General features: G+C 38.3%; 1 long non-coding RNA gene across 1 annotated transcript in view; it reads right to left on the bottom strand.

Annotated features, from left to right (window-relative positions):
- The window catches only part of LOC134523148 (uncharacterized), a 35,734-nt gene extending 34,898 nt beyond the window's left edge, over positions 1-836 (bottom strand). Inside the window, exon 1 of the long non-coding RNA XR_010073231.1 lies at positions 701-836. This is a non-coding gene — a long non-coding RNA (uncharacterized LOC134523148). The remainder of the gene's footprint in view (positions 1-700) is intronic.
- Positions 837-19,752: the final 18,916 nt, after the last annotated feature.

Raw genomic sequence — 19,752 nt, 5'->3', positions numbered from 1 at the left:
ATTCCTCCTCCTGGGATTATACTGAATGGTGATATTCAGTTACTGTACCTTGATGTCAGCCTGACTTTGGGGGAATCTGCTCTCTCTGCGTGCCCAGAATACTCAACTCAGCTATTACCATGAGGATCTGAGGAGGAAATTTTGCCTCCAATGTCTGGGTGCCACTGGGATTTCTCATGCTATGTATAATGCATGATGCAAGTTCCTGCAGTTTTTTCCCCTCTTTTTAGTCAATAGCTCTAATCCTTTTGGCCAGACTTCTGCAGCACAAATACCTATGAAAAGACTGTGTACCGACACTTAGTAATTGCTAATGAATGGGTTATTTTTAAATTTTGTGGTGGAGGTGCTAGGAAGGCTTGATGAAAACACAGTTTGCATTCATGTAAATAGAAGGCCAGTTATAATGGAATTTTGACCATTGGTCAAAGATGGTCTTAGAGATTCAGTGTGCTGTGCACAACTAATTAAGAGTCCAGAAGCCATATTCTTAAGTATTTATTAAGTATTTTTTGAGTAAATCATAGCATTTTAAAACAGAAGCTCATGCTTATAAAGGACACTGAGTAATTTTATTCATTTAACAATAGGTTCCAGATTCTGCCTTAGAAAAGATAGCTCAAATTTTTGTGAATAGATACCATATTTTATATGCCCCAAGACAGCAAAACTAAATAGCTTTCAACAAAAGGTTAATTACCTTGTTTATGCAGGCACAGACCTGATGGATGTCATGCATTGGATGTAGGATTTCCAGAACTGGGCTTGCTCACAGCTGGTCCGCTCCTGTCCCGCTCCCCCGGCCCAGGTGCAGGATGGAGCTGGTTGGCCTGACCACTGATACGGCCACTAGCTGTGACAGAGGCAAAGTTTACATCCCGGCTTCTCTTCTGCATGACTGAACAGGGTAAAGCCCAGGTGAAATTATTAGAGCAATCATTTGTGAAGCTCAGAGTAAAGGGTCCAGAAAATAATAACTGTGTTTTCTTCACTCTCTGTAGCGTTGGAGTGCTTACTCTGGTATTTCTGAGGAAGGCATCATTGGAGTTCCTTGGTCCTGGGTTAGAGAGGTGACAGGATAAAAGAGGATTATTAACTTACTTGCATCCTGATTTGGAGTAGAAAGTGGCAGTCATTTGAGCAAAAACAAGTTAGCATCTCAAAATGACAAAATTGAGTCAGCTTTTTGTAAAATTCAAAGTCTAAACATATTTCAGGATAAAACTCTACTGAAGGAAGAATTGCCTGGAAAATAAGATCAAGGTTTTCAGTCTACAAATGTGATGCCTGAAGAGAACAACCTCATTCCTGTCTAGAGAGAGGAAAAATAAACCCTTAAGGATATGTACATCTTACTCATTAAAGTAAATAAGACTACTTAATATCCAACTGCAGCACAGCTTTACATTCTGGCCCAGTTTTAGGTGCTGGAATCAATCCCATTTAAGGTAATGGCACTACTCATAATGCATATTCAAGCACATAGTGAAGTGTCTGCAAAAGCAGGCCATAAATGAGTGAACAGCTCTGCATGCATAAATGCTTGCAAGCTGAGCATCTGTCTCTCCCTACCTTGACAAAGCTTTAATTTATCAAAACAAATTATTCACTAGTGAAGGCTAAGTTTTTCTGAATTTCAGAATGGTCTTTCAGGTGGTAATGAGGTAAATAAAAGTGTGCAAACCTTAAATATTATAATTTCCTGGCAGAGCTTGAAAAAAGTAGGCCTCGAAATTCACCTTTAATTCTTTTGAAAATTGATGCTGAAACGCATGTAAAGTTAGTCTAAAAGATTTTTTGGTTTTTGATAGCGCTGCCTTGGGAGTGGTGGGTGTTTGGGTTAGGTTTTTACTGTGAACACCGATGAAGCTGTGCAGTTTCTGGGGGTTTTGGCTTAAAGCAGGTGTTAGCAATTCTAATAGCATGATGTCCAACCAGCTGTAAGGCAGCCTAATTAACGAAAGGACATTCCCCACCTGTTGCTCTGACCAAGTCTGACTGGTATCTGCAAACTGGGATTTCCCTTGGTGAGTCTGTTTTTGAAGAATTGCTTAGTATAAAAGGTGGTGTGGAGGTAACAGGCAGGAGTTTGGTGAACTGAAAGATATGGTAAGGGGATTTTTCTCTTCCTACAGAAGCAGATACACCGAATAACTAGCAACCCGTAAATCATGAGGTGGGTAAGAGAGCAGTGGGCATATACCAGTGCTGCAATGATATTAATTATGACTTATGAATCCTGCTAAATGATGAACAGTATTATTCTTATAATTAAGAAATTAAACAGGAGATGTCTAAGGTAAAAGGAAGCAAAGGGTATGCTGAACCTCTTGGGAAAATAAGCAGCTTGGAGAGAAGCTGAAGGAAGGGAGCAAGCTGGGAATTGTCTTGAAGCTTTTTGTAGGACTCTGAGTAGATTTGAGTAGATGTTTAGCAGATTTTTTTTAAAGGATATTTAAATATTTGCTTTGCATGCTGAGAACTACTAATTTTTACACTTCTAATTTCACAAGAAAGATGCTCAAAATGAGGAACTGTTTTCTAAAAGCACTGACCAGTGTTTTTCTTACATAAAATCTCAAAAGCTAAATGTTGTCATTAAGTGTCTACAAGCTGACAACTTGAGTAGCTGGAACCAGGGGTTGTAAAATAATCAAGACATTAAATACAGAGAAGGAGGAAGAAAGGCTTCTTTGGGAACTGATAAATCATGTTCCTTCACATTCTGGCAAAATATATATAGTTCTTGTCAAAATTGAGTATGAGCATTCAGTAGGTACCACATAGACTAGTTACTGCTTTTCAGGGAGACTTATCTGAACTGACGTGGTGTTTGTTAGCTGCTTCAGCTGAGCTCTGCATTTAGGACCTGTAAATATGGTTTAATAAAAACATATTCTGGGTTGTTTGAAATAATTACAAATATAGTTCACCTGGAGTATCTAGATTCCCAGCTCTGGTCTGGGGTGATGAATAATTATTTCATCACAGTTCAGAAATTCACCTCTGTAGCACATGCTGTAAGTATTCCTCCTGGCCTGGTCCACAGAAAGCGAGTTCTGTAGTCTCTAGTTGCCTCCTTAGGAGTTCAAGTAATTGAAAAAATTTTTTTAAGCATTCAAGTATCTAATTCAACCCTTAGTGCTGGTCAGGTTCACATATAGGGGAAGTTCTTGCATTTGTTTTGGACTGAGATTCTGGTAGAAAAAATAGCAGGAGTTTGGGTGCGTTTGGATGTCTCTTCCCCGTTCCTCTCGTGCCCCCTTGAGAAGGGAAGGAGAGAGGCTTCTGAAATTCGAAGCAAATATGGTGCATGTTTCTGATGACTGAAATCTTCAAACTTGGCTGTGATGCATAAGAACAGCTCATGAGCATATATTCTTGTCTGTTATCAGAGAGACAACTAAGTGTTGCTCTTGTTCTTTCACACCTACGTCTTCTGTCTCAGCCAAGATATGTTTCCTTCATTTGTGCCCTTATTTAGCATGCTGTCCACCTACTAGCTGCATTTTCATTATGTATTTTAAATGAACAATAAAATAACCATTTACATAATGAATACATTTGTATTGATATTATGTTATATAATTTAGAGATGGCACTTAATTATAACTTGTTTATAATTAGGTCTCTTGCTGCGCCAGCTAGCTCTTATGTTATTTATAAAACTTCAGGAACAGTAGAAAAACATGACTATTTGAATGTAAAAATAATCATTGGGATTGCCTTCTGTAACTCTTTTGTGCCCATTTCCATTTATTTTGGGGTGATCCTTTTTTACTGGGGTAAATAGTCATGGTAAATGTTTAGAGTATTTGCTGGTGAGGATATACGGCAGAGAAACTGCTGTTACCAATTTTATTTCGGATTTCATTTTCTAATTGTTTTGGATCAGGAAGCAGAAATGTTTTGGGCTGGGTTTTTTTGTTTTATTTGTGTTTGTCGAATTTGTATGACTAAACAAAGCAATTATTTCAGGACTTCACCTCTTTAAAAGCTTAAGAATGAAACGTACACATGCTCCTAAGACATTTGGGCATCCAAGTATCTTCTAAGTTTCTTTGACAATACAGCTTTTGTTTTTATGACGCCACTGATTGTTGTCTTATAAAATCTTCCATTTGATGCATTAAAATGGATAGAGACTAAACTATGATGGATGAATAGGGACAGTCCTCAAATGAATATTTTTGGCTTTAAAGATAACTGATTATTTTGACTATCTCACCATTTTAAGCTATCAAACTTGAGACCTTCAAAGGAATCGTGCTCACCATCTGACAAAATTAAGTCTCTTTAAAATGCTGAAAATGTTCTTCCCAAATTAGTAAAAACTATTGGAGTGTTCAGTCTACGCTTTCTGCATGTGCTACCTCTTAACCAGAGTTATTGCTGAGGGCAACAGCACTCTTGTTTAGAGGGAAAAATAATTTGAGGTTTCGCACATTAGCTATTCCCGGTTTGTTTATCTTTTGTTGAAGCAGTGACCTACTGAGTGTGGTTTCCATAGAAACTAGCTGACTTGTAGCATGTTTATGTTCTGGCAGCAGCCTAAAATGATCTTTAACCACATATTGTGCTAGGAGGAACAATAGTTCTGCTAAACGTCAGGAAAGCTGTTGATGGTCCGGTATTGAGGTTCAGCATACCAGAGTCTGAGAACTGCTGTGCTCCCTTGTTCAGGCTGTGACTGATGTGTCACATGAAGTTAGTCCATATAAGATGTGGATATATATAGAAAGTTCAGTTTGGGCTTACATGGTGAAAGTTATTTTTGTAAAGGTCATAGACATAATCAACAATGAGAAATAAATCACACCAGTAACTGCAACCTTCAGGAGTTACTAGCAATGAAAAACATTTTTTTTAAATTAAGGAGTAGCCGGTAGCCTGTTTTCACTAAAAAAAAGTGAGTTCTGTTTGTTTTGTCACATGAAGTTCCCTCCTGTCCTGGTTTTGACACATTCATAATTATGAACTGCCAATTCATAATTCCCTCCCTTGGGAAAACCAAGGCACTCCTATTCAGTTTGTATCCCACCTCTTCTGCTTCCAGTAGAAAAAGATAGTGTAATGTCTGTGACTTCTCTTACAAAACGCTCTTTCTAGAGAGATAGACTGGACATGTGGACATAGCTTGGAGAGCAACCGCCCATCTGGAGAGCATGTTTCAGAAAGGAAATGAAAACATTTGGAAAGGTCTGCTCTCTGAAGGAATTTTAGGTTTAGAGATTAACGCTGGAAAATCATGGAAGAATTTTAGTTAATCTCACAGTATGGTCAATGGACTTCCATGTTTTAACAATATAGAGAAATAGCTGATATATATTAATAAATCAGTTTAGGACAAAACCACTAAAGCAAGTTCCTTTAATTCCTAAAGAATTCTCCTCTAATTTTAATTTAAATTAATTAATTGCCTCTCAGATTATTACATCTCATTTACATCCAATGTGGAGCTGTATTTCTGAAGGGGGTGTGCTGTACTCTTCATATAGTACAGACTGCCCTTACTTTTGCTTCCATTACGTAATGTTTAGCTTATTTATTGTAGTATCTTCAAAGCCTCTCTATAGTTTTCAGCTTTTTTGTTTGGTTTTGATTGGAAAAAGTTTCACACAATTCCTTTTTTTTTTAAATTATTATTACTTATTTTCTACCTGGATGGGTCTTCTGACTGTCCATTATTTCTCAGTTGAGTGATCCTTCTGGTAAAGATGAGATTTTTTTATTATTTTTTTTTTTAACCATATGATGAAATAGAAACACATGCAGAACCAGAGAAGTGTTCGTTGTAGAGAACCTGTAGAGGTCTCTGATCTAAACTCCTACTCAAAGAAGGACTACCAGGTCAGCCATGGTTTTGTCTACCAAAGTCTTGAAAACCTACTAGGGTGGAAGACACACGTAGCAGACGTCTTAAGACCTGTCTTATTTGGTGTATTTACAAGTCCAGTTTACTTCTTTTTGAAGTATGAAATTCATAATTGTTGATGTTACGCTTTTTCTACATGCATCTTGTTCAGAGTCATTCACAGGAAAAAAATTAAAAGACTCATTGCATATAAGCTCTTAGAGAAGTTTAGATTTCGGAACACTGTAGCAGAAAGACATTTTTATTCTCCTCTTGAAGTGGAAAGATACGACTCCTTCAGCATTAACTGAAGATCTGTATTTTGTTTCTAAAGCTTAAATTTGAATACAAATTCAATAGAAATCAACCTCTTTCTCTCCCTAAACGTGCTCTAGAGAATTATGGCCAAATTCCACAGCTAAGATATGCCTAACTTGGCAGCTTATTTATTGCTTTATTGATTAACATTCAGACAACAGCTACACTAGTGAAACACTCAGTTCAGTTTTCCATCTCTTTACTCTTATTTTTCTCTCTGTGGATTACCCTGTGTATAATCAGTAGAAAATGTCAATTGTTCTGCTGTCTTGTGTCTCAAAGAACAGAATCAAGATTTTAGGCTACTTAGCTGTACTTCCAACATACAGTTTCTATAATAAACAAAAAAAAATACTGGCAAAATTATCTGATTTTAAATTTGGTTTATTTGAAAGATTATTTTTTATTAGTATTCATACATAATATCAGGTGTCTCATACTCCCAAGAATAAAAGCACAAAAACAAACTGCCAGATAAAAGTGCTGTTTTGAAGGGATTGTAAAGTTTTGATTTGGTACAGTGGCATTACAGGTATTGGTCTGTTAGACTCAGCACGTGTAAGAATTTGCATGAGACGTTCTCTGTAGGAATAATTTGCAAGAACAGAAGAGAGGGCATTTGGTTAAAATTAATTGCTCTCTCTCCCTTATAACTAGCAGTGTGGAAAGCGTTTCATAGATGAATGAAAGTGAGAAAGACAAATACAGCTCTTTTAAGAAGTTCATGTGAAAAGTACAAACAGAGCAGGTTAAACATGTGAGGCGGAACTGCTTACTGCCACGATTTTTGGTCTCTTCTCTGTAACACCATAATTGAACAGAGACAATTCTCAGGATTATATCTGGATATAGTATATCTAAAAAATATAATATATAAAAACTTGACATTAAAATGTGCCACAGAACTGAACTTTATGGCCACATCAACCCTGCATGGAGAGATTCTAACCCATATGCATTACGTGCAGTAAGTCAGGGGATTCTGCAGCAGCCTCCTTTTCTCTCTCTCCTTGAGAGGGCTGTAGATGCTAAGATCATCATCTTATATACAAAACTGTTTGAAGGATAATCTATTCAGTATAACTCTCAAAGGCACAAGCTCTGTTTGTAGACTTTGTATAATGTGTCCAGATCTAACTCCAGGCAAGTTCAGTGAGAAGTCACTAGGTTACAACTTAAAGCAGTCACTACCAGAAGCTGTGCAGAGGGTTCAGGTTGACCCCCCAGAATTCGTTTCTACTATTGATCACAATATATTGAGTAATACTGGAAACACACAATCTTTTCCTCTAACTATGTGCCACGTTGCATGCCAAGTCCTACAAAGCAATTCCTGGGCTTTCAGAAGACTGCCCTAAGATAGGTTTCTGCATAGCTTCTTCTCACGCTCCTGAAGCCGAGTTACTGTATTCATTTCAGCAAGAAAGGGTCTGCAAAGCTAGTTGCTTTTAGTTAGATTGCCATGCTGTCTTTTTGATCAGTGGGAGTACATCCCGGACTAAGTGTGAGCAACTAATAGTAGCACTGGAAAAAGACTGTAGCATAGCAATAAATGCATGATTACATGAATAAACACTCCAAGTCCTTGTTATCAGATATGTCAGAGTGACGCAGGACTTAACTCGTTTGAACAACTCAGACATGTCACTTGAATAGGACTGCAGTGTAGTCAGAGTAGTTGCTATTTGGAACAAATTATACACTCTACTTGAAAAGGTGAGATGCTGTGTTACGCCCCAGATAATGAGGGAAAGATATAACCAGGCTATTGTTTAACATGTACCAGAAGTATTTACACAGGAAGACCAGAGGAAGCTTTCCTCATCAACTGAAAAGTATGGTTTAGAAGGAAAGAGATCAAAGTGTCTCACTGGCTCATTTTAAAGACTGTGAATTAGCTCTGAACAAGGTGTTAATTAAAAAGCAATCTGGAAGAAAGTTTCAGGATTTGCATTTTGCAACAAAACGTGACTCAAGTCAATGAGAAGTTTATCTCAGGTTAAGAGAATTTTCCTATGAGCCTGGCTTGGTGTGTGTTTCAAATAAATGATGCAAAACAACTATCAGCAAGGATCAATGCATTTGTCACATCAAAACTGCACTATGTGATTTACATTACCAGGGACTGACAGCAGTCTGATTTATCAGGGTAGCCCAGACATAAAAGCCTCATCCTGGAGTTCAGTTTACAATTTTTCTAAACCATCTGTGGAGAATATTTTGTACCATTTCTCCCTGTCACACTGTCTTTTAAAAGTATAAAAAGCAGAAGACTAAATAGACAGAATTGCAGGGGAAGTTTTAAGATCTGGTGGGTCTTAATTTGATTGCCTGTGTGCTGCCTCTGCTGTTGGTTTTGTGATTGGTCTATTGAGGAACTTGCAGCTCATAGCTATGTTGGTATGAATAGATACATGCTTCAAGAAAACCTGTGAACGTGAGCTTTATTTGAAACACAAGCCCATTTAATTAAAAAGATTTTATCTTTTTCTGAGTCAGTTATAAAAAAAAAAAAATACTGGTAGTGAGCTGGGATGACAGGAGGGGCATCTGGTTTGCATTGCATTCCTCACAAATTTCCAGTGAGATGCTGAAGAAACCACTCGGTTCCTCTGGGCTGTGGCTCTCTGTAGGGACGAGAACGCTCTTTTCTTCTCTCTCTGTACCTTACTTCTGAAGCCAGTAGGAATTAGGTGAAAAGAGAAACGGGCAGGCACTGTGTGCTGGGTTTTTGAGAAGTGAATAATAAGGCACTTACAAATGTTCGGAGTGTGGTACAGTAAATATATTGAAAAAGACAAGCTGGTAAGTATTGCACGTAATTAATACAGTTGTGCTTTTTTACTGTTGTTTCTATGGTGTATCCATGCTGAATCTCACAGGAGGCACCTCTTTTCTATTAGCTGAATTTTAACTAGCGTAGCTTCCCAACACTGTGAGATTTATGATCTCATCTCTCTTCCAGTGTCTCTATAATTAAGCAAACCTAGGGGTAAGATTTAGTCAAATGACGCTGAAATTAAACTCATTCCACATCTTCTGAAAGACTCCAAACTTTATTGAAGCCAGGATATTGAATGTAAACGTGCTGCATTTTAGCCTGGTTTATTCTTCCTTTAAGGCAGAAATAATTCTTAGCACTTCTAAAAAGTAGCAGATCCACAGCAGTAGAAAATCTCTCCCCCATATATGAAGGCTCCTATGTATTATTTAGGATCCAGAGATGCTGTTACATCTTTCCATCTATTGCTATGCTTATTGGAGCATGGTATTAATGCATTCTGCTATAAAAGACTGATGTAAAGCACTAGATTAACTTCAGAGCCTGTAATCTGTTCGCATGCTTTATTGCTTCAGTTCGAAGTGGCTCTAGAGCTGCTTCTCTGCACAATGAGCCTGTTGATTTTGTAACATCTTAAGAGTGCAAGTTGGAGTCCTTTTTCCTACTGCTTCAACATGTAAAATGGTTGCTGTTACTGCCTGTTTTATTACCATCTTTAGTGTTGTTAGGATAACAATACTACCTGATGAAAGAGAGTACATCATACTGTTGTGGTGGGCTAAAAATTGTTGCATTTTAGCAAATGAGTAGATGGGATTGTTCATTCTTTCTCTTTTGCGAACCAAGTGGGGAAAATATCCTCTGCAAAGTGCTTTGAGATCTGCAAATAGAATGTGAAATGTACACGCAAATTGCTATATATAAATATAAAAAATGCAGGTAATTCAGAGTTAAGTACAGAATTGCTGTAGGTATTAGAATAAAGAAGCCCACATTTCATTAAGTCAATCAGACAATAAACGTTCTGGAGGAGGCTAATAAGTCCACCAATGCCTGCAGTGAGGTGTGAGTCACCATGCGTTGGAGAAGAATGTTTTAAAGTGCTGATAGGTGGCATAATTTTGAGGCATCAACTGGAGGGCCTTAACAGCAAAATTATGGCTGAACTTGTCAGAGTGGCCGCTGTGGAGCTGATGTTCCCACTGTAATTATGAGATGCAATGTAATTTCTCTGGCCTTGAAAATCTTAGTTTCTAAGTATATATATTCCCTTCTCAAGCATCATTTTCTCTATGCTGCTTTAATTTTTCCCTTTTTCCCCATTCTTGCCTTGTAGTTATGCTGCTGAGTGGGTACGAAATATTTGAGCTTAGCAATTTTGGGGAAGTCCAGTTTATACATGATGCTAAGTCCAGAACATTGCCAGTAACTCAGTAGCAGAAACCTGAAGTCTTTTGGCAATCTTCGCTATGGTGGAAAATATTGAAAACTAGCACTGTAGTAAACTGCTGATTATCACAGTTATCCCAGTACTAATGTAGTACCCTTCTGAGGCTGACATTTGCTGTAACAGCAAACAGCAAGGTTTTACTCTCTTATGAAAAAATTGCAATGACTTTAGGTCTGAAACCAACTGGAGACCTTAGTTTGATTTTTAACTGGCCTAAGGAAGTTCCTGTGGTTAAAAACTAGGAGTTTCGGACAGAGAACCCAAAAATATCACAAACTTGAGATAAATAATGCCTGGAAATACTAGATCGACTTGTCTCAGTGTGCAAGATCTGACAGCTTTGAATAAATGCTGGGTTCGGAGCTCCTTGTAGTAAGCTGGTGTCTTTCCATTTAATTCAATAGAGGTTGCCAAAGGGAGAGCAGAGCGGTTTCCACCACCTGCAAAGCTCATTTGCAGCAGATGAAGAGTGCCCAAAGTTAACTAGTAACTTCAGCTTTAGATTTAAGTTCCGTGGGGACTTGGTTCTGTGTGTTTCCACACAAAAGACAATAATTGTCTGCAATAAAAGCAGTATCTATGAGCTATTTCAGCCTATCTATTTCAAGGGAAAATAGAAAGTGTGAAAAACCATCAGCATGTTTCATTTACTGATGGTACTGCACGTAATACACTGATCTTTCTACCTCAGATGGGAGCTAGCTGCTAAAGCATAAAAACAGAAGGGAAAAAAAGGACAAATAATAAAAGTAATGGATATAACTTAATAAAATATTATCATCCATATATCAGAATTGAGAAAGAGGTTTGAGACAAGACAATGTGAACCTGAAAACTTTCAACTCCACAGTTTATTGGAATATAGAGCTGGCCACTAAAGAAAAGAGTGGCATTAAAGAATTGCAGCACTGGGATATGTCTTTACCTGACATCTATAGCATATTAGCAGATTTATTCGCTAACATCAGATTGAGTTAACCATAATGGCATTACTTCCAGAATTGAGAAGACTGTTGTGTCAGGTGTTGGGTTTTTTTCTTATTCTCCTGGACTGCATGATTCTGCAGCACATGGGTTGAGGGACACACTACTGGAACTTTCATGTAGATTTTTATACTGAGTTTACGAGAGCAAAATCTGCAGTGAGGAATTATAGGTGCTCCAATTGGGCATCCTACCTTCATGTACCCACAGGATGCTGTCGGGCAATGGGTGGTTGATTTTTGTATTATAAAGACAGTCAATAATCCTAGGCATTTAGGTGGTGCAGCAAGTCTTTTTTCACCCTCCCAACACTCCCTTCCTGCTTGTCAAGGAGCCTGGGAGCTGGCAGAGCTGTTGCAGAGTAGAGGTGGGCTGTATGTGAAAAAGTGGAGGGAAGTAGCAGTGTCCCATGCAGTACTGTCCTCTCCCTGCTCCTACCACAGCTTCTCGTGCCTCCTCAGAAAGGTTTCCAAGCTCTCTGTTTGGAGGAGAGGGAGGAAGACTGTGTTAGTTTTAAAGTGATTATTGCTGTGAACACCATAATTGGAAAACCAGTTATCAGTTAACAGATGCAGACACACTCACTGTACTGAACTGAATGGAAATAAAATTAATGTAAACGTGATGTTTCCAGAATTATATTAAAATGACTATTTAACTTTCTGCACAAATTTTCAGTTCATTATTGCCCAGGCTACTGCATTATTCTGTAGTACTGTATCAGGAACTATCTTTCCTGAGATGATGCTTCCTCAAAGTGATGGGCTGGAGGTAGCTGCCTCGGGATTCAGCTCAGAAGTGGGCACTGGGGCAACTAGCAGAAGGGCAACAACTGTATTTCAGATAAAACTACTCTGACTATCTGCCCTCATGAGGGTATGGGTAGAAAACTGCTTCTGTTTTGACCTGCTGCTGCTGTCTGAAAGGTATGACAAACTAAAATGGACATCCTGATCATATAGGTAAGGAAAGCAATTTTTCATGCAAGGGAAACACCATAAATGATTCATAGTACCCATATTTCTCACGGTTATTTCCTGTGGGTGTAGAGAAGCAGGGATTAGAAATGAATGGCAATGCTTACAGCTCATAAGGGGTTTGCCTGGAGGTGATTTTACTTCCTTAAGCTTTAAAATTAACTCTATAGATGCCAGTCCCAAGAGCTAAAATCTGAAAACCCTCCATGAGCTTCAGATATATAGGACAGGCAAGAAGTGAAACAGGAGGGAATTAAACATGATGTAAAAGTATTTTATAATGTGCAGAGTGTTTAAAAAGGTGTAAATGTTGTAGCACTAGCCTGTGCTGAGCTCCTGCGAGTATAAAGAAAGAAGCAGTTAAGACAAGGGAGAGGACTATGAAAAATGGGAGCAGTTGTTGGCATTCAGCAGAACTTTTCCAGATGACAGCTGGCTTCTGGAGGTGATGGAGTCCATCATGGTTCTTCAGCCTCAGAGACTGCTGGTGGGTGACAGCTTATGATGGGGAGCAGGCTGTGAGAAGTTAAGGGATAGCAACCAGGATGCTGGCTGAGTGACCCTATGGGGAGCCTGTGGGGTTGTTTGGTTTTTTTTTTTCTTTTGTATTGAAATAAATTTCTCTCTGGATCCTGTTTTCAAAATGACTCAAATCTCAGTAACCTGGAGACAGAAACACAGTACCAGTCTGTGAAATAGCTGCCCCACTTTCCCCACTTTGTGATGGTCTCCCTGGAGTGATAGGAGCTGACCTGCTCACTTTGATGGGAATGAGATTACTTGCATACCTAACTTTCTCTTTGCTATACCTATCTGTACCATCAGGGCCAGTAGGCAAATGGAATTTTACTATTTCATAGAATCATAGAATTGTCAGGGTTGGAAGGGACCTTAAAGATCATCGATTTATTTTTTTTTCCCCAATGTTATGTTCAGTCTGTGACACAAACACTTAAGCCCAAGTCTCCAGAGACCTACTGAAGCACTTTCACCAGAGGATGAATCCTATTTCTCTGTAGTGCAAGTACAGTTTAAATGCAAAACAATACGCATGGGGATGGGTAGAAACTCTGTTCTTAATTTTAATGGAGATTTATGTGGTATAATATAGCTGATATTGGACTATCTCCTGAGGGAGAGGAAATATTGCCAAGAATAAAAATGTGCAGGAAAAAGATCATAGATTCTATCAGTGAGCAATTAGGAGCTTTGCAGACTCTCTACGTCTTGCTTATATATCTGAATGAGAAATATATGATATATTAGTTATACCTTACCAGACTCTATGATCTCTGGGAAGCTGGATGCTGCAATCCACTGCTCGTTTAAAAAGCCTTTGATTTGAACTTTCACTAGCTGACATCAAGTATTTCTTATTTTGCTAACAAATTTTAGTTGGTATAATTCTCCGTAAAACCCTTAGTAGCCACAAGGGTTAGGTTATGATGCAGCCTGATGTGTGTGTGCTCGTATGCAGTGAAGTCCCAATGAAGATGTCACAGAAATGCCTTCTTTTTTTTTAGTAAAAGAGAGTATTGCCTAAATAGAGAAGTGCTGAAGTACCTCCTGTAAGTGTGTACAATCCCTTCATTTGTCTTTTCCAGAACCTGAAGACAGCTCTGAATGACACCATTGTGCGTTGGTCCTTTAGTGAAATAAATATGAGCTTGCTCTAGACAGCTGTATGTTGATAATTAATTTCTACATTTACATTTAATGAAGACTTTCTGAGTGAAATTCCTATTCTAGCAAAACGTGTCCTAAGATCTTTAATAAGCACAAATAGCTGAGATATCTTTTTGGACTTTAATCCATCTCTTTTAGGAAAGATGTCTTTCTTTTTTTAAGGTTGGGTTAATCATTGTTTTATCTTTTGTCAAACTTAGTCTGAGTGTAATACAACAGCTAATTAACTATTTGTTCTCTTCTATATTACAATAGCTATAAATTATTGTTTCACCTGATGTTTCGACTGCTGGATCTAAAGAGATAGATAACAGCTTATTTGTAAGGGGCTTGCCCCAGCATGGCAGAGTCCTTGTGTAAAATAAGTCATACCATATTTTTAAATGATCTTTTACCACAGCAATGCTAGAACAGAGGCTTTAGGCAAAGGAAAGTAGACATAGACAGACAACGAGAGACAGAAACTTAAAGCTAATTTATCTCAACTAATCCATGCTGTTATGTTTTACCCTGTTCTCTCATTCATGCCTCTATTGTTCATGTGCTGCATGTTCAATGTACAGAGACATCTAGAGCCAAAAAATTCCCCCAGAGTTGGGGGAGAAATCTTGATCACGTTCAGTAAATGTTGAATGGTTTGGGGTTGTTTGCTTGGTTTTGATTGCTCTTTTTTTTAATTTGTTTTGTTTATGTCTTCTCCAGAATATATTCGTTATATTTAAAAAAAAAAAAAGTTACATTTTGAAAATACTTTATCTGAGTGATTTGATCTGATGCAGAAATTCTGAATGAAACCATGTGTTCCCCTGAGTCTGTTTTCATCTTTGTAGGCCTTGATCTTAAAAAAGCTTAACTTCACATGCTGTGCTGGTACTTAACTATGAATAATCCTGTTGATTTACTGTGCTTATGTATGTGCTTAGAGTTTGGAAAATTAGGGCATTAATGGTAACACATGCTTAGGATGGGATTTAATCAAAGAGTTCTATCTATGTACCAGAAGATAATTTTGTCAAAATCACAATGTGCAGGCAGAGGACAATGTGTGTTTCTTTTTCTTTGTAGCTCTTGCCAAGGCAGCAATATCACTTGCAAAACTTTAATTTGTTTAGTGCCACGCTTTCCCTTCCTTCGTTCCCGATTGATTTGTTTTATTTTTTTAATGGCTTTGCCTTACAGTTGAGAAAGAGGCTGATTTAGGTGTATTGCACCAACAAGTGTTCTAGTGGTAAGTCATGCACAAACACAGGCAGTAAAGTCATGAAGTTCAAGGTTAGTTTATTGTATGCAAATGTATGAAGCTGCTATGGCCTTCCTTTAATTGCAAGGCATTTGTGTCTTCTAATATAGGTTATCTATGGTCATTCAGAAACCCCATGAGAAATTTCTGAGTAGGTAGACTGACAATAGAAATGACTACAAAGAAGTCCGGATGGTCACAAATTGCATCTTGCTGGCACTGCCACTTAAAGAGCTAATAGAAATGTCAGTCATGGTAGCTGGCAGGATAGGTTTTATTTAGGGAAATCAGAATTTCTGAAGTCTGTTGCTTTTTCCATTCATGCTAGACTCAAACTTCACCAAACAAAACCTGTATTAAAAAAACATTACACAGTATAAAGTCATTGTTCTTTTAGGACGATGGGTCGTGACTGCCCAGGTGTGGAGTGGATGTTCAAAATGATGGTCCTGCACTAAAATCAGAGATCTCCTTTTTCTCTTTCCGATATCATATCTACATGTCAAAGCACAATTTCTGTTCACAAGGGACTGGCAAATTTTTTATGGTTTATTTTTCCTGGTTTAGGGGCCTGGCTTATCTTCAGACTGGAAAGAGAGCCTGCTTTGTGATTTTGTTTTGTCTTTTTGATTTAGACTCAGGAGAGATCAGATGAGATTTGCCCTTAGTTCGACTAAAATGTCACTTTCTTGAGTTGTGAGATTTAAATAGCTTCTAAAATAAAAGCAATGAATGGTTTATCTGTTTCAAACCTGTCTAAACTCTTGCTGAATTACTCTGGGTCTGATTCTGGATTCCAGTACTGCATTTACAGCCTTTGTCTAATTACATTTTAAGAACATAAACAATTCAAGGGGTAATACACAGTTAGGGGAGAAGACATCTACGCAATATCCTCCTCAGTAATGAAATTCAGTGGAGTATTGCTGGCAATGAGCTTTATTTCTAAATGCATTTGCCATGTTTAACTGCATTTATTTAGCTTTTCAATATCTTATCCTAGGCAGCATTTTACTCTTTTTCAGTATTGTTATTCTGTGTAAACAGAATAGAAATCTGAAAGACTTTGGAAGTTATATCTGTGTTTACAGGAAAAATCACAACTTGTCCATTCTTCAGTTGAATAATCCATTGAAATTGCGAATGCTTTTTCAAATGATCTAGCCGAATCTCCAGATGTTCCTCTAATTGCATCCAGAAAGGCTATATTCAGTTGCACATAAATCTCAAAGCTCATTTGAGAAGCTTAGGTAATTTATTAATTCACCTGAATTGTTTTTTCCACCTCTGAATTTAATCTGATGAAAATTCAGCTCTTTTAAATGTGCCTTTATTTTTGTCCTCTAGGAGAACAAATATTTGTTTGCATAGAAAAGCTGCACTTAGCTGTGGTAAATGGCTTCTTTGAATCATGGACAGAAGCTTTATGGGACTCCGTGTTGATTCCACAGGAGTCTTATTTTCATTTACTGCCCTACTAATCATAAAAAGTTGGCAGTCACTGGAAAGCAAAGTGACTAATGTCATCTCACTGTTCTTCACACCACGGCAAGAAGCATATTCCTTTGATCCAAATTGCCATTAGAATTGCTATTCAGATAATAACAGTGGGAGATTTAGCTTAGATAGCAGGAAAAAACCCTCCATCTCTAAGGATACATGAGGACTTGCAGAAATAATGCAGAGAGCTTGTTACGTCTCTTGTACTGGAGTTTTAAAAAAGAGTTTAGACAAATATTTGAGAAAAGGGTATAGTTGACCTTGTTTTGTGGAAGAAATGATTGCCAAGATGACTTCTGAGAGCCCTGTGCAGCTCTATATTTACATGGTCACGTGCTGGGTATGACATGGATTGGACTCTGGGAGATAATTACATGGCACTTGTAGAACCATGGTATTCAAAACTGACCCGCTTTATGTCATGGACTGTTTTGGGTCAATTCCTCTGTAGATACCAGAGCACCTACAGCTTTCTCAGATGCTGATAGTGCATTAGGATTGCATTTATGTATGCCAGCACTGCTTTGGACTATGTACTGCCAGTTTGTAATCACCCCAAGACTAGGAAATGACAACTCAAAACTCAAATATCCCTTCTGCTGTGATGGTGAGGTGGTACAAGGTGCTTTTAGAGTGGTAGAGACTAGGCCTCTCGGTCACGGGAACTTGGATTTAACACATCCAGAAACAATTGAAACTATTCACGTGCTTGTTCCATGGTTTTAGAACAGAATTCTTTTTCCCTTGCCTGTTTTATATTGGCTACATGTACAGTACCAGCACACTGAAGCTTCAGTTTAATTCACTTGTCCTCAAGAGGAGCATAAAAGCTTGTATATTGAGAGGCTGAATTTGAAGTGCACTCCAATCTGAAAATACTTTATCTTTTATGCATAAGAGTAACGTTGATATACATTCAGCAAAAATATTGCCATTTCAGTTGCATCTAAAGAGAATAAAACGTTGGAAATGGTCACAGACGTGACAATTACTTTCCCCTACTTTCTGACTATTGGCGATGGAGAATTAGTTGTCGGTAGTGGTACTTTCAGTGAAAATAACTTCTGCGTTAGGTAATGTATTAGCTAATGACTTATTTATCTTGAGAAGAAATTAATCCAGAGCATTATTTTGAGATGCAAAAAGGAAACTAAAACTATAGGTTTCCAATCTGAAGTGACCGCTGCATTTTCGTGCAGAGGAAACTAATTATGGACCTGCGTTCAAAAAAGGAGCACTTCATCCCGTGTAAACATAAAACATTCAGACAAGGTTTTTAAATAGGATTCTAGGAGCTGATGAAAGCATACAGGTGTGTAATTAAGGCTAAGGAGGCTCGGAGCAGCTTTGGAAAGAGAATGCTGCTGAGCTCCCAATAAAAAAATGTAAATCTGTGTGTCAAAAACAACGTCTCCCAGTTATGTTAGCCCAGCAATGTGTACAGACTGGAGTCTGGGTCTTCCTGAGATATCTGCCCCTGTAAATAAGGGAAAGGCGTAAAGTTTTCCTAGGACATTGAAAGAAATGAGGAGATATGTTTTTAATCAAGCGTTTTTATGTCATTGCCATGAGTATTTTTTTAAAGACAGCTTATCTAAATATTATCCTTACTTCTGAAATAGCCTTATCACAAGATACTACAGCTGAACAAGTGACGGTGTGTGTCAAATCTATTTTTGCTGCATACAGTGTATATACTTTAGTCATTAATTTACAACAGTGGAGATAGGATTTTAAGCTACATTCAATAAAATATATTCTTGGGTATCTTGCTGCTGGCCCATTTGTCTCATTACAAAAGGCCTGTTTAAAAAAAAATCAAAATACTGAAATAGCAGCTAAAAGGACTGCATTTAAATCAGCCTATATTTAGCACTGTTAAGTTTCAGAATGGCATCTGAGAAACAAGGACAGTTACCTACTGACGTTTTGACAGTAGTCTGTGCTGCTAGGAGCTGATATCAGAGTCACTAGGGGCTTATGGACACATACAAGAAGGATAAGAGAAAACGAACAGCTCAGTATGATTTGGGGTCCTTAAGGCAGCCTCCAGAACATGGACATGATAGGGAAAATGGTGGCTAACACAAGCGATGTCACAAGAAGTTGCTTTTTAGTCATATGTGGTGTCACCTTTGACTGAGTTATTAGGATGAAAAAAGCAACAACGCTACACAATCCTACAGGAGAAGGAGATGAGAAAGGGAATCAGCTTTGTGGCACGAGCGTAGACAGGCAACAGAAGGCAGCACAGGCTGCGGTGGTGAAGCCCCGGAACGTGAGGTCTTGGTTGCCCAGTTGCAGGGGTGCTGATGGGTCCGTGAGCTACAAACTGGCCATGGAGAGGCTCTGAGATCCCCATGAACTAACTGAATACCGTTAATACCTTGCTTGTATTTGAAAATTCATATTACATTAATGCAGCTGGATTTGTATTGGTCTTAATCAGTTTGGAAGAAATGATGGGGGAAATGGAAATTAGTTAGAAGTAACAGAAGGTAGTGGTTGTGCTGTACAGGGACTTGGGTTAAATGATGCTGATCCGCTGGGATTTGTGCTTTGAACTCAGGTTGCAGACAGAATAATGCCCTGTCTCACAGGCTGGAATGTCTGTCTGCTCTACTCATCTGGACAGTAACCTGCAGTTTCTGGAAGTAATCTGCCAACCTGCAAAGTTGAGTGATGTGTTAACAGATCCCTGTGTGCTGGCAGATTGGCTTTTAGAAATCATGGATAAATTACTCCGGTAGCTGCAATGAGAGGATTCTCCCTACCAGCTTTGCTGTGCTTGACTCGTGCTGAACTTCAGTGAAACAGGTGAACTGGAGCAGAACTGGGTGTAGCTATAGTGCCTGCTTCGGTGTTTCCTCTAATCTGTCAGATCTGCCTCTTAAAAGTGCAGTGTAGATGTGCTATTCCTGGGCAAAGCAGTTACACCGCATGTTCCCTCTGTTTTGGCAT

The sequence above is a fragment of the Chroicocephalus ridibundus genome, chromosome 14 (genome assembly GCF_963924245.1).
Source record: "Chroicocephalus ridibundus chromosome 14, bChrRid1.1, whole genome shotgun sequence".
Classification (NCBI taxonomy): domain Eukaryota; kingdom Metazoa; phylum Chordata; class Aves; order Charadriiformes; family Laridae; genus Chroicocephalus; species Chroicocephalus ridibundus.
The sequence above is the reverse complement of the archived record's forward strand: the minus strand, read 5'-3'. Positions and strand labels throughout refer to the sequence as shown.